The 16,359-nt window shown below is 45.0% G+C and overlaps 1 protein-coding gene across 3 annotated transcripts in view; it reads left to right on the plus strand.

Annotated features, from left to right (window-relative positions):
* LOC310858007 (suppressor of tumorigenicity 7 protein homolog) overlaps positions 1–16,359 on the plus strand; it is a 69,797-nt gene that overhangs the window by 26,533 nt on the left and 26,905 nt on the right. The window lies entirely within an intron of this gene.

Genomic DNA, 16,359 nt, shown 5'->3' on the forward strand with positions numbered 1-16,359 from the left:
CTAAAGGGTTTTGAGCGCCGGTAGGACTTTTATCACTCGCAGGAAAAAGAAAAAAACAAACAGATTGAATGTCATTACATTCTGTCTTTTCCTTGTGCTCAAGGTAAACTGAAGGCTAAAAGTAGAGAATCATATTCTTTATACCTTGTGCTCAAGGCCAGTGTTTCTGTCTGTCTGCTTTGACAGAGTACTAACCCATTTTGACCTGAGATCAGATTCTAAAACAATGTCTTCTACATCCTGACAGAAACATAGCTTTTTCAGAAAACTATGTCAGTGGTTCTTCGATTTTTCGAGTGGCGCGCTATGAGCTTGTAGATCTGCTATTTTTCAATAGCTAAAGCATAAGTTAGTTGGTAACCAAATGGACCCTTATATAGGTGTTTAACTCCTGAGAGCATAATACGTCCTCAAGAGTAAAATTATTGTTAAACATCTGCATTACTTAATTTACAAAAAGTATACACAATTATAAAATGTAGAAGATGTCTAGATGATGTCTTTCCTATGGTATACCACATCAATACTGCATGGAATTGTGGACAACATCTTATCCAACTAGATATTCTAGGCCTTGGGTCTGAGAGGCCAAATACTGACCTGACGAAGATCTATCAAGATCGAATCGTTTAATTCAATAAAGTAATTATTTACCAAAAGAATGGTGCCCTACCTCCTTCCATGATTGCCTTATTGGCCCTACACCCACTGTCGAGGTGCGTGTAAATTAGTATGCTCTGAGAGGCCAAATCTCATCAAATGGTGGTCCGTGGCACAGGTGCAGAATTAACCCATTTTGAGCGGGAACCCTTTTTGGTGGTTACACACATTATGTTATAATTTAGCTATTGGAAAATAGCAGATCTACAAGCTCATAGCGCTACGTGCTTGTAGGTCTGCTATTTTTGAAAAGTCGAAGAACGACTGACATAGAAACATAGCTTTCTCAGAAAACTGTCAGGATTTAGAAGGCATTTTTAGAATCTGATCTCGGGTCAAAAAGGTTTAATAATGGGCCTTGATATGAAAAGGGTGGAAAACCCACTGCTTTCTTGTACTGCAGGTTCAGCCCAGTCATACATACAGTATACTCCATGCAGACGAGACCTCAGCCATTTCACAAACAAACTCCAGCTAATATCTTGTTGTCATCTTCGCTGTCTTGGCTATTCCACAAATGAGGCAGCTGGCAGGCACTTTGCTGCTGCCTGCCATCCTTAATGCCAAGCTGCACGGTAGGGCCCACGCCAGCAGCACGGTATGGCCCACGCCAGCAGCACGGTATGGCCCACGCCAGCAGCACGGTATGGCCCACGCCAGCAGCACGGTATGGCCCACGCCAGCAGCACGGTATGGCCCACGCCAGCAGCACGGTATGGCCCACGCCAGCAGCACGGTATGGCCCACGCCAGCTGCGCGGTATGGCCCACGCCAGCTGCGCGGTATGGCCCACGCCAGCTGCGCGGTATGGCCCACGCCAGCAGCGCGGTATGGCCCACGCCAGCAGCACGGTATGGCCCACGCCAGCAGCACGGTATGGCCCAGGCCAGCAGCACGGTATGGCCCAGGCCAGCAGCACGGTATGGCCCAGGCCAGCAGCACGGTATGGCCCACGCCAGCAGCACGGTATGGCCCACGCCAGCAGCACGGTATGGCCCACGCCAGCAGCACGGTATGGCCCACGCCAGCAGCACAATATGGCCCAGGCCAGCAGCACAATATGGCCCAGGCCAGCAGCAATAGAAGGGTGATGACTGCAGCTTCTTGGCCTCCTACTGTACCACGGGTGCTCAAGTCATCCTGTGGCGCCGTGCCTGCGTTACATACTGCGGTGGAGTCAGAGCAGGACATCAGAACCCCCTACACCCAGTGTTGTTTTTGGCAGCAAATTTCAATTTTAGTTTAGTCATAGTCTAGTTTTAGTCGACTAAACGTCATATTTTAGTCGACTAAATATACAGTTGATTTAGTCGACTAAAATGTATTTTGGCGGGCATTGATGACAGCAAGTGTTTTTACACTTGCTGAAAATAGCTGATCTACAAGCTCACGACGCGTTGTGAGCTTGTAGATCGGCTATTTCCATCATGCAACCAAGTGTAAAATGACTTATACTGGATCTCTTGTCCACTAGTCCCTTCCTAACATTTTAGTCTAGTTTTTGTCAGTATATTTAGTCTTAGTTTTAGTCATCATAGCTTAGTTTTCATTTAGTTTCCATTCGTTTTTGTCAGTGGAAAAAGGTAGTCGACGAACATTTTTCGTCTTAGTTTTAGTCGACGAAAACAACACTGCCTATAGTGCTAAATGTGCATGAGGTCGCGCATGAAGCACGGGACCATTTTGAAACCTGTAACACTAGAACACTAAATTAAACCGCTGAAATAAAACCCAGATGTAAACTTTGTAGCAAAAGTAAACATGTCTAGAAGACGTGCGTGCATGTGCGTGTGTGTGTGTGTGTGCGTGTGCGTGCCCCCTCCATAGCTAATCCCATAAACCACTGGAGGATCAGTGGAGTGCCAAACGTCCTGTGCACGCTGCCAGTGAGCCAAAGAATAAATCCCTAAATATTTTTAACCATATTGCAAACATCATTTTTAGAATAACTTTCACGTGTTGTAATGCTATAAATCACAAAAAAACGCGGTCCCTCTATATTTGGGCAAGACTGACATGATCAACACGACATCGGAGAGATCCTCACGAAATGTTTCTATGCCAGTGGTGCTCAACCTTTTTCATGTCAAGGACCCCCAGAATGATCAGTATTTGCTCGTAGCGCGGCACTCGGTGTCGCGCTATGAGCTTGTAGATCTGCTATCTTTCAACAGCTAAAGCATAACATAATGCTAACAACACCAAAAGGGGCTAAAGCTGAGTTGGTGTAATTGCCTTCATCGAATCCTATACCGTATGGCTCCATTACCAACCACCCAGCAAAGCATGATGCAATAAAACATGAGTTCAAACTTCAAACGTGACCGGCTGGCTAGAGGATTGGTATTGTCATCAATGCGTTTAGTTTAGTGGGCATTTCCATTGATTAGCTGTAACTAAGAGTACTTAGCAGAAGCTAAACCCTATAAACCAAACAATTTGAGTTGCTGAGTAGGAGCCTGTATCAGTCATTCAGATGAATGGGGCACTCTGCTGTGTGCAGATGAGGTGTGGGACCAACGCATCAGTCCCTGGCACACTCCCCCGACCCCCATCATTATTATCATATGATGAAGAGAGAGGCTTTTTTGTGTAGCTTGCATAATGAGCTAGAATGCAGTCATAACGTTATGGGGCAGTTGCACGATAAGACTACAGTACATACTGTACCCTCTTTACAGTTCTTCTGGCAGAATCTAACTGGTGCAGTACTTTGATGTAACGTTCCACAGCATAGATTTGGTGTTTTAAACATCGTTATAATTTATGCTATTGAAAAATAGCAGATCTACAAGTGCCACCGAGTGGCACGCTACGAGCTTGTAGTTCTGTTATTTTTGAAAAATCGTGAAAATGTAGTGCAAATCTTTGAATATATGTTCTTTCAGAGCGAACGTTTTTAACTCAAATCTTTGCTTCTGGGAGTTCCCTGGAACAACATATTTTCAGATGGGGGTCGGCGGCCTTAATACATATATATTTTTGGGGGTCCTTGACATGAAATAGTTTGAGTGACTGACATGCATTTTTCTGAAAACTGTCAAGATTTAGAAGGTAGAATCGTCCCCAGGTCTAAATGGGTTAATATGGTTTGAAAACACTTTTGACAGTTGGTCCACAACAGGAAACACGTTTTTTTCTTTCTCACCCTGGCTGATAAGCCACAAGGTGCTGCTGGCAAATGCCAAACATTGACCAACTTCTCCTCTTCGGTATTTTAGTTGCCTGCTTGATTTACACACTGGCGTTGCAGCAGGACACTAAATTCTGGACGCAGTGAACCACCATTGAAGAAGTATTTCAGTATTTGCCGGCCAAAACTGACATTATCCTCCAGCTATCCTAGAATGACTAATGGGGTAAGCAAAGTCAGAAACCACAGTAGTAAAATGTGGTATCACTTTCACAATAATTGGCTAATGGTAATTTCCCTGTCTGTGTTTGTATTTCTCGAGGCGGTCCACTCTTGGTAAATGGTGCCTATCCAAGGCGCTTTACATAGATTGTGCATTACATTCACCCATTCACACACACACATTCATACACCGATGGCGGCGGAAACCATGCAAGGCACCAACCAGTAACCTGACTCCGGCCAGATTGTGGCAGTATTGAGTTCACCAGTTCCCCCCCTCCTCCTGCCTGGATCTAGCCTGGGTAAACCCACTCCCCCTGCTGGACAACATTTCATTCTGCCAGGAGGGGTGAGTCTGGCTAAATGGTAATACAAAGTCCTTAAGATTGTATCAGCTTTGGTACGAGCCAATCCGCGACCGAGCTCAGGGCTCTGTGATTGACAGCGCACGTTGGCCAATCAGGAACGATTTGAGCAGTTGATGACGTGTGAACTCCTCGACTCATTCACAACAACAAACATGGGAATGAGGAAGTAGGAACGGAACGCGTTTAGATGACGCCTCTTGTTTTGATATACGCTGATTGGCTGAAGGGGTTGTCCGTCAACGCTACTCTCCCACCCCACGGCTAAACAGCCACACAGGCGATTATGCCAGACTCACCCCTCCTGGCAGAATGAAATGTTGTCCAGCAGGGGGAGTGGGTTTACCCAGGCTAGCCTGGATCTGAGCTCTCTCTCAAAGCAGAAACGATAAAGCAGAAGCAGCGGGACAAAAGTGATATCTCCATGATCATTTCGAGTTGTGTAGTCCTGTTAGGTTGTGTTTTACATTTGCACTGTTGGCATCAATTCGTCACCAGTATGGCGTTGATCCCGCCTCTAGCGGCCTCATGCGGCCGCATATCTCTCCGCTCAGAAATGGCTCAGTCATGGCATCATCTCTGCCCGAGAGGGACCAGATTAGGGGTTCAGTGCATAGACTGTAAAGAAATAATATGGACAAAGCGTTCGCCGGGTCTGATACGGACGGACGTAAAATGAAGCCAGTCAGTCCTTTGTATTGTAAATCGCCATCTTTCTAGATCCGTTTGGGCCCAGCTGAGCCTTTGGCTGGCCCACACAACGAGGCGGGACTTCCCCCCCCCCCCCCCCCCCCTTCTTCTTAGTTGTTTTTTTATTTTGACTCGAACGGGGGGGGGGGGTGGATCCCGTTCATAGACTGTAACGGTAGCCACGCCCCTCAGAACATACGCGACTTTATGGCCTTTTTTTTTAATAAGTGGGACCATAATTTTCCAAAAAGAATATTATGACATGAGAAATGAGATTTTATACTAGTGACTGGAAGCAGAAAGTATTCATGACCATGTTTATTAAGGTAATACAGTCTAGGTGAAGTTGGGCCCAAATACATGGACCTCTATGGGGATATGGTTTTTTTTGGGCCCAATGACACCGCCACAACAGGCCATTATATGAACTTTGTCCCGATTTCCTTAGTGACGAAATATCTGGCCCCCTGCTTCAGTGTCTTGCTCAAGGACACTTCGACACTAACTCTGGGGGAGCCCGGGTTCGGACTAGCAACCTTGCGGTTCCCATCCGGCCGCCCCTCTTCCACGGTCCAGTCACCGCCTGGCTCTGTGATCGAACAGAATATAATTTAAGATGATGGACAAATGGCCATATTGCTGTCTTTGCAATATCTGCTGCTGCCTTCCTCTCATGGTGCACTATCGATATGAATTTGATAAATTGCTTACCCCTAGATAACCGGATCCTCCCACTGTCTCCTGGGCACTTTGCAGTGGGCAGGGGTCATCCTTTTGTCCGTACATGATGGACATTAATGTGTTCCGTGGCAAGACTTGTCTTTGTCCGTGGCAAATGTAAGACTTTGTTCTCACGTAATATCATAATGGAACAAAGGGAGTCTACCAAACGTGCCTCAAGCCTGAAATGGCTGATCCGGTGCCTCCCAGGTACAGGGACATTATTCTCCTTTATGTAATATTATAATGTTCTCATTTTGATCATAAGACCCAATTACTGAAGGTCCATCTCCAGGTTTTCTTCAGAATATCTATGACACTGAGCTAGTATGTAATGGTACAGCACTGGTTCTCTAAATGTATATTTTACAAGGACCCCTATAACTCGGTGTACAGATATGGAACCAAATGGACGTACAGTATGGGTCCATTTGGTTTTTCTGGTCAAATTATTCTTCCCTACTATGTAGTATGTCCATTTGACAAACGTATGATATGAGGTTAGGGGACTATTAGGGCCGATTCATACTCCTATTTTACCGCTGTTTCGGCGCTGTAGTGCCGAAATGATTTCGGCTCGTCAGAAATTTTCAGTAGCACCGAAGAGCCGACTTTAGCACGGTACCCTCAAATGACGTCACATTGTAGGCTCTACAGCGCCGAACCGACTTTTATTCGGCTCTAAAATAGGAGTATGAATCGGCCCTTAGTCGGACAATAGTGGGACATCGCGTCGGACAATGGCTGTGTGTCATTGTGGAAGTGTCCATACTAGCTCCATTGCATGGTGCTGTTGATAACGGATTCAATCATCCGGTAACATCCAAAAAGGCGCTATAGGTGGGTTGTTGTACAGGTGAAAGAGCCGGGAGAGATTGTGAACTGATGACGGAGAGACCCGGCTCTCTGATAATGCGATTGGTTCAGGCAGGAAGAAAAACCTCGTTGTGAAAATGACCGGCATTCGTCATCATCATGTTAAAACGCTAACAGATAACAGATATAGCTAACCTTGTCAGCCATTTAATTTGACTGCATGGGGCTCCCTCTGCCTGCCAGGCCTGGCTCCTCTCCTCTCCTCTGGCTCTCTCTAAGCCGGAGCGTGGGGGGTGGAAGGTTGGTGGTATTAGGCCTAAAGGTTAAGAGACGAGTGCTTTTCATTATAGCTCACATCCGTTGGACCTACAGACTAGGAGAATGTCGCTAGTATAGACTAGATAGAGGGCACATGAAGGACAACTGCATGCTGAGTTGAATGAGCTGCCCTTTGGCAAGGCATATATAATTGCTACTTACTTCAATGGCATTATTTAATAGCCAGCAGTTGTAGAGTGATTGACGTGGGGCTCGCTCCATTAGCATGTGGTGGTTGTACTCGACAGCTCCCATGTCGCCTTCTGTTGGAACTGGTTTGAATATGAAGCAGGGAGGAAGCATGCTCGACAAAACGTTTACTGGATGGGAACAAAAGGTAAAACAATACATACTGTATTATTATGGACATAGAGATGTTGCTATTCTTATTTGTTTGTTATTGTTGCTACAATGTTGAGGAACAAAAACTAAAAAAATGTTGATCTTGAATCTTAACCCCTTTCTGGACGGGAACCCCTTTTGGTGTTTCCATTATGTCATGCTTTAGCTATTGACAAATAGCAGATCTACAAGCTCATAGCTCATAGCTCATAGCTTGTAGGTCTGCTGTTTTTGAAAAACCGAAGAACGACTGACATAGAAACATGGCTTTTTCAGAAAACTGTCATGGATGTAGAAGACATTTTTATAGAATCTGATCTCAGGTCAGAATAGATGAGCTACAGAGATAATAGTAGTGCATTAATGGTCCGCGTCGAGGAACCTCCATCATCACTCGCTTAACGGTAGGGTCATTGAGCTGTGGTGGTTGCCATGGTTACCCTTCACAAGAGGAGGCTAAGGAAGGGGTGTGTGCCCCACCCCCAGAGCTGAGCTGCTTTACAATTGCCCTGTCGTGCTTGTCCTTCACGTTACAAGCAGCCAATTACAAGCTAGGAATAGAAATGGCCATTATGAGGACGGTGATTGTTCCCGTTCAGTTCCTCGCAAGAAACATTTGTGTAGATTAAAACATATTTCTAGATTTCGGCTTTCTTAGGAAAAGCTTCAGTTTAGGATTATAAGCATTACAAACTAATGCCAAATAGATTAAGGGGCGGAAAGCTTATCATAAAATCGTCATCCTAGAATGATTGCCAGTGTGTGTGGTTTGATTCAGATTAGGTGCTGTAGTCTGTTTTTTCAACCCTTTTTCATATCAAGGTCTAATATTTTTGGGCATGTATTTGTAGCCACGGACTGTCGCCACCATTTGATGTACTCTCACACCCACAATTTAAAACGTAGAATATTTGTTTTGTAATCGTTGGATAAGATTATGTCCGCAATTCCATGCTGTTGTTACCATAGGAGAGATAACAAGCTAATGTTGATCAAAATAACAATTGCTCTACATTCTCTAATTGTGTAGACTTCTTGTATGCTGCCCTTCATGCCAACTAGTGTGAATTGGAACACAGCAGTGTGTGTCTCTACAGCTCTGTGGAACGCCCATAAACCATGTGTAAACACAGCTATCAGATGGCTGTTAACATCTCCAGCATACAACACTGATGTGTGTACACACTGTACATGCATGCTCACACACACACACACACACACACACACACACACTTAAAGAGGGCCAGCAAAACAGACGCTAAGCAACCAACTTACATATGCATGAGAACGTACAATGAAACTACAAAGCAGCTATGACGCGTGAAGCTGCTGCAAATTATGCTGTGATGCATTTTGTTTGCATCGTCTGAACGCACCGTTAAAGATCTATATGAAGCCGGGTCCATTTGGTTACTCTCCATCATTTAGCTGGGGACCAACTGGAACCCCCTCAGGGACTACTGGTGGTCCCCGGACCACTGGTTGAGAACCACTGTATGTACTAGATACTAGATGGCTAGCTCCGTGCGTTGGTTAGACATACAAACAGTCTGACAGGCATCAGTCAACAACCGTCGCTCTCGGATGTGGCAGGTTAAAACTAATATGTGGCTGGTTAGTTTCCCTGGCTTATCTTTTCAAATGGGAGTCCGCGGGCTAATTAGTGTCAATTTGGGAGTCCTTGACATGAAAAGGTGGTCTATAACTATATATAGATAGCTAGCTGCGTGCGTCTTCTCTTCTCTGTGCTAATGGTCTTTGCATTGTGTACAGCAGGTGGCTTTGTGCACTGGCTTGATGTTCATGGACTGAACAGTTTGCTCAGCGCGTGGCTCTTGGCACAGTGTGTGTGTGTGTGTGTGTGTGTGTGCGCGCGTGCTAGCGTGGGGAGAAGATGCATTGTTTGTGAAGAGCGTAGTTGTGTATATATGATCAGTGTGTGCGTGCGTGCGCACGCGCTCATGCATATGTACGTGCGTTGGTTGCTTAGCGTCTGTTTTGCTGGCCCGTGTGTTGTGTGTGTGTGTGTGTGTGAGCATGCATGTATGTACAGTTTGTACACATCAGTGTTGTATGCTGGAGATGTTAACAGCCATCTGATAGCTGTGTTTACACATGGTTTATGGGCATTCCACAGAGCTGTAGAGAGAGACACACAGAGCTGTGTTCCAATTCCAGACCACATAGTGTATACAAAGTATAGCACACTAAGGGCAGCAGTTAATGGAACTATAATCATTTGAATCAATTATAAAAATGTGTCACTTTGGAAGGCGACACATTGTGGGCTGCTATTTTTGCTAAAGGAAAATGGCACAACACCGTTGTATCATGACGTATGAAATGAGGCTTAAAATAAGTTGTTGATCAGTTAATTAAATCAGGTTTTTTTATTTATTCTCAGAGGTCTGCTGTTCACCTTCGAGGAGGGGATGGAAAACACACCAAAGGGTCGATGTGGTTTTAGCCTTGTCCTGAACATCGTCTCTCTCGTTCACACACTCTCTTCCAGTTCTCTTTCTGTTTCTCTTGTCTGTCCAGAGCATAGACTGTAAAAAATATGGACAAAGCGTTCCCCGGGTCTAACATGTTTTTTGAAAAATCGAAGAGCGACTGACATTTCTAGAATCTGATCTCAGGTCAGAATGGGTTCATCAGACCAGTGTGTGTCCAGCGGAAACCTCGTATGAATCTGATCTCAGGTCAGAATGGGTTAATAATAATATCTCAAATGTATATAGCCTTGAGCAGGGGTGCCCACACCTTTTTGCCTCGAGAGCTACTTTCAAAATGACCAGCTCAACAAGACCTATACCCATTGCTGAAAATAGTTTAACTGTGTACCTGAGGGGGCTTTGGTGTAGCGGAGCTGGCATGAGACAAACGCACTTGGAATGGGAAATGGAGGGGCAGAAATGGAATACTGGTTATGGTTTCTTTTTGTATTTCATATACAGACATTTTTGTGCACAGCAAGTCAGCAACACAACACTTCAAAACAAAATATGTCATTGTGGGGTTTGAGCTGACGGGCCCTTTTGATGTCAATCAATCAAGTCACCTTAATTCAAGTGGCAGATGCCAAAACAAATGTTCTGGCATGTCATGTGGTCTACCTGCACAGCCTTTGTGATCTACTGATGGATCACGATCTACCTTTTGGGCACCCCTAGAGCCTAGAGCTTTTCTGAGAACCCAAAGACGCTAATTCACATTCACAGGTGCTGGAGATAAATAGTTTAATGGATTACATTTATAAAGCACCTTGTTGCAGTCACACACCCGCCCAGTGATGCGAGGTACGAACCTGCTCATCGGAAGGAAGCGTTTAGTGTCTAGTTGTCAAGGACACTTTGACTTGACTTTGACTCTCTGCCAGGAGGACGAGCCAATCGGGAAACGGCACAATTCCCAGACAACCGTTATACCTCCTCCTGAGTCATTGCACACGCACACACACACACACACACACACACACACACACACACACACACACACACATATTGGCCAGGGCTGCATACTTCCTGTGTGTCTAAAGGTCAGAGTGGGTAGTTAAAGCCAAATGGGGTGTGGTGGTTGTGTTGTGTACCATCAATCACTGCTCAGCTCATCAGGCCCACACAAATATCTCAGACATGGCCTGGCAGGCATCTGCTGTAGCAGTAGCCTTTTTATTTGTACGAGTGGTGCAAGCTGTGATATCGGCCGATATTCACTCTGGTCTGTAATCTGCATTTACCCTATCTATCTGTGATCGGCAAATTTACCTTATCTGGAGAAACTGATCTTTTACACCATTTAAGTGGTATAAATGTCAATCAGATATAGAGTATAATATCATTCATCATCTTTTGTGACAGGCCTAAACATTCTCCCCTTCCTCCCCCCCCCCCCACACACACACACACAGGAACAGTTTTGACATTATAATAATTTTGGAAATTTGCAACATTTCATCAGTATCGGTATCGGACCTATCGATATCGGCCGATCATGAGAAAAACAATCGGTGATTGGTATCAGTCCCAAAAAGCCTGATCGGAGCATGACTACGGTATTTATTTATTTATGTGCAGTGCGGTACTCAATGCGTTTTAACCTAAAAAACAAACGGGTAAAGGAGCTCCATCCGTAGCTCCAGTTGAGCACGAACTGCAGAAAACTGCATGCCGACATCCAAATGTCACACATTAAGGCCCATCGATATATGGCACACATCTACACACACACACACACACACACACACACACACACACACACACACATCAACACACACACACGTTTGAAGCAGCTCTCCCTTGAGATCAAACACTTGCTTATAGGGCGTTCAATTCCAACCTATACTGTAGACTGCTTTCTTCCTACACTATATAATAAAAGGGTGACGTTCTCTCTCTCTTTATACAGTACCTCTCTCTCTCTCTCTCTCTCTCTCTCTCTCTCTCTCTCTCTCAATCTATCATCAACCATGCACTCTACAGACTCCATACTCCATAGCATAGATGACGTACTCTTGACTAACTGAAAGTGATATAACGGACAAGTTATTGTATCCAAAATAGTACATTTATTGTGAAGCGAAGATGTACATCTGTTGTCGGACAAATTGTAATGCAAATGGGACTTAAAAATGATTGAATCTAATGATGAATTAAGATGGCGAGCTTGCTGTGGGCGGCTGTGGTTGTGAGTGTGTATACTGTATGTAGGGTGGCCACCTGCAAGACCTCAGAAAGGAGGACTTTTGCTCCCCCCCCCCCCCCCCGCCCCCAACAGACACACACAGTGTTTAGAAAAGCGCTATAAAAATTATTATTATTATTATTACTACTACTACAATTGCACGCACCTGATTTTCACCACCATCTCCAGCAGTATGTCCTCAGAGAACATATATTTGCTAATTCAATTAACCTTTTTAAATGATGGGGTACCACAAAGGCCATTCCTTTTATAATCAATTTATTTTATTTCATGTTTAGATATGTTTTATGTTGAATCTCTTTCTTGTGGTTTTTTTTATACAGTCTTATGGTCATCGGTGTGGGACATAGAATGAAGCCAGTAGCCTATGTTCACAGTGCTTTAGCCTCCCTTTCTTTATGATGTCGAGTTCCTTGCTCCATTGCTCATTAAATGTAGTTTTTCATTTCGGCATATTTGGTTTATTTATCTCTGCATTAACTATACTAAAGTGATTGTGAGAGCACACATTCCACAAAAAACAAACCGACCGTCCCACTAGCAGTGTTGACAGGTTTTGGAAGAGAAACAAGCAACCATGTATATGAAAACAAGCCCAAAAGAAGCCTGACTAGGCTTAGTAGGCTTTTTTATAAAACAAGGCCAAAGTCGCTTATAATTAAGCGGACATGGCAACACTCCGAACGTCTCCTCTCTCTTTTTAAGACAGTGGGAGTGTGGCTGTCTCGCTGCGGAGCTGAGCAGCGCTGCGGAGCTTTTAATACAGAGACGACGTAAATGACAGTTATGACACAAGCACTGTACTGTATATCACACAAAACCGGACAATTATGTGTCCGGCCAGAGGTTGAGTTGGGAGGAGGACAGGTGGGTCTAAAACCGGACTGTCCGGCGTGAAACCGGACGTCTGGCCACCCTATGCGGTTGTTTGTGTTTAATCATTTGAATCATTATTGTGCATGGTGAGAGCAGTTGACTGCAGCACACAGGGACTTGAAGGGATTTAAGTCAGAGGCACATGCTAACCAGAAGCATGGAAAGATCTGGGGAGAACGTGCAGATCGGTACAACTTGAAACGTCGTACCTGCACTTAAAAAAAAAGAAGAAGCTCCTAGGAAATCCTCCAGCAACCTTCCCATACCAGACGGACCATTCACTATGGATGAGTACCAGAGGGGCCAAGGCTACTATCAAGTAGCGTCAACCAGCAAGAGCTGTGGGGAGCATGGGGTGACACCCGAGGCTCTGAAGTATTATGTGCCCACATAGACGAGGAAAGTGTTGTATTTTATCAGTATACACGTCTGGCGATCCTTGTCCCCCCTTCCTGTTTGTTGTAGACAGTGGGCTGAGACTTTTCCCAATGGAAGTCACGTGTGTTTGATTGCCCCCCCCCCCCCCCCCCCCCTCCCCCCAATCAAACACAACTGTTTGGTCAAACCACGTGACTTCCATTGGAAAAGCATTGAGGCGGGCCATGAAACACGGACAGCACAGAGCATGTTCGGTCTGATATGTGTGTACGAAGCCTGCCCCTCATGAGTAACTGGAAACATGCTGCTTACATTACCGTTGTACCTGCCTGGTATTTAACTGTATCAATCTGGTCCTTAATTAGACTTTGATTAATCAGGGGAGAACCGGCGCTGCAAGATTGAAGTAGTTAACCCATTTAGGCCTGACGTCGAAATTCAAACATAGCAGACCTATACAAGCTCGTAGCGCTCCACTCGGTGGCGCGCTACGCGCTTGTAGATCTGCATGTTTAAAACGCCAAAAGGGGTTCCCGGCCCAAAATGGGTTAATAATCACCATCGTCAGGCGTTAACGGGTTCTCAATGAGTAATGCAAAGCACCGTAATTCTTTCCTGGGAGGCGTAGTGGGCACAGACATCATCACCATCATCATCATCATGCACCTGAGAGGTCCTCCGTGGTGCAATGCTGAAACCTCTCATTATGACTATTACTTTCCCCACTAAGGCGCTGGCGTAGGGCTCCCAGGGGCGGTGTGGATGTGAAGGCACGCTTTCGTGCTGCCTCGGTATACGCGATGATATGACTGTGGAATTAGACAATACGCGTAGGTGCTTTAAAGAAAAGATTATGCACACATTTCACCTTGCGTGTAGCTCCCTGTGTTCTGTCTACCTGCTCTCGACTTCATTAGCACACGCATTGTACTGTGTGTCTCTGTGTTCACGTGGACGCACACGCAGTCATGCAAGCAGATGTGCTCGCATGCACGCACGCAGTAATTAGGCCTCTTAATTAGGACTTGGTTTTCCCGTTAACCACAGAGTCACACAAAGGTCAGCCGGGCTGCGTTGGTAGGGATTCATTGCCTTGCTCAAAGGCACGTTGTCAGTGGTGGACAGTTTGGTTTTTGTTGGGCGCGAGGGGGGGCTCTTCTTAGGGTGTGTGTGTGTGTGCACACTTATTGGCTCTTCCTTCATACCCTTCAGTATTTACCTATTAACTACAAATGAGCTGGAGTTTATATAAATGATAATATCAACATATCTGTCCAGTGATAATGTTTGAACCCATACTGAGTTATATTTAAGCTAGAGAGCGGACTCCCCCGCCCCCACTATTCATTTCAATGGAAGTTGCACAGTGGCGTTTAGAAGGACCCGGAAGAACGCGTGGTTTTTTCGGTTTTGGAAAAACCAACATTTGGTGTCCAAAATGTGGAATTGCTAACGAGTGCTCTTGTGTTAAACTAAACGCCAGCTTTTGGCCAGTAGAGTTTGGCGTCTTCGACGTTGCGCCAGCCAGCCGCTCTGGGGACCTGGTTGAACCATGCGCTCGTCTTCATTCATTGGCTGTCACACTGTAGTGGGCCCCTCATTGGCAGAGACTGGCAGCAGCTGTTAGCTCCATTTCACCACTCAACTAAGCCATGGCTTCTCCTTATAAAAGCTTCTCTCTCTCTCCACTCACCACTGACATGAATAGCTGCCCAGCTGCAAGTTTGTGTGTGTGTGTGTGTGTGTGTGTGTGTGTGTGTGTGTGTGTGTGTGTGTGTGTGACTTGTGAATGAGTGTGTGTGTGTGTGTGTGTGTGTGTGTGTGTGTGTGTGTGTGACTTGTGAATGAGTGTGTGTGTGTGTGTGTGTGTGTGTGTGACTTGTGAATGAGTGTGTGTGCTTGCGCTGTGATTCATGCATGCGATTGAAAGTGCGTATGGCCCTTCTAATGCTTGCGTGCTGCAGGTTTGTGTGCGTAGGTGTGATGGGAGTATTTGTCTGCGGTCGTGAGTGATGTGTTTGCCTCTGGCCTCGGTGTCCTTCAACAGGCAGGCAGCATCATTAGTTTGCCCAGAGATGACTTTGTTATCGTGGCCGGTGGTTGCTTGAGATATTGTACACACACGGTGTCAAATACCCCCATTTAAAAACGTTGCTGGTGGCCTGGGCCGTGGCTCAGCGGTCCAGGCACCTTGGCCGGCAAAAGGACAAAAGTTTGATTCTTATGTATGCAGTTCCCAACATCAATATCTTGGCCTGGCATTAGTCCCGACTATTAGCCAGGTAAATATTGTTAATTGCAAAATTACAATTTCTTGATTGACTGCACAACAAAACAAAAAAACAATGTATTTCCTGACGCAGGGAAGTAGACGGAAGTAGATCTTTAACCCATTCAGGGCGTTTTTTAAGCATTATGTTATGCTTTAGCTGTTGAAAGATAGCAGATCTACAAGCTCATAGTGTGGCACCGAGTGCCGCGCTATGAGCTTGTAGGTCTGCTATTTTAGAAAAATCGTGAAAATGGAAATCTTTGAATATATATATATATATTCTTTCAGAGTGAACATTTTTAACTCAAATCTTTGCTTCTGGGTGGTCCCTGAAACAACATATTTTGCGATGTAGGTCGACGGCCAATTACATATATTTTTGGGGGTCCTTGACATGAAAATGTTTGAGAATAACTGACATAGAAACATGGGGTTTTTCAGAAAACTGTCTTATTGATTTAGAAGAAGTTTTTTAAGAATCATCCACATCATATCCCATATCGTGTTGAGCAATAAATGTCTTCTATTAGGTGTTGTGTTGACTTGTTTGCAGGAGGTTTGGGCTAATGAACTGTGGCGAGGAGTGCACTTGTCTTCCTGTTTAAGGGTTGTTACGATCATTACATGGTCGTCTAATCGCAATTATTTGAGATAATCGTGATGATTACATAATCGTATATATTAATTAACCCATTTAGACCTGAGGACGATTCTACAAATGTCTTCTAAATCCTGACAGTTTTCCGAAAAACCCTATGTTTCTATATCAGTGGTTCTCATACTATTTCATGTCAAGGACCCCTAGAATCAAATGCATTTGCCCTCTGACCCCCATCTCCAAATATGTTGTTCCAGGGACCCCC

The sequence above is a fragment of the Protomyctophum parallelum genome (assembly GCF_964188405.1).
Source record: "Protomyctophum parallelum genome assembly, chromosome: 4".
Lineage (NCBI taxonomy): Eukaryota > Metazoa > Chordata > Actinopteri > Myctophiformes > Myctophidae > Protomyctophum > Protomyctophum parallelum.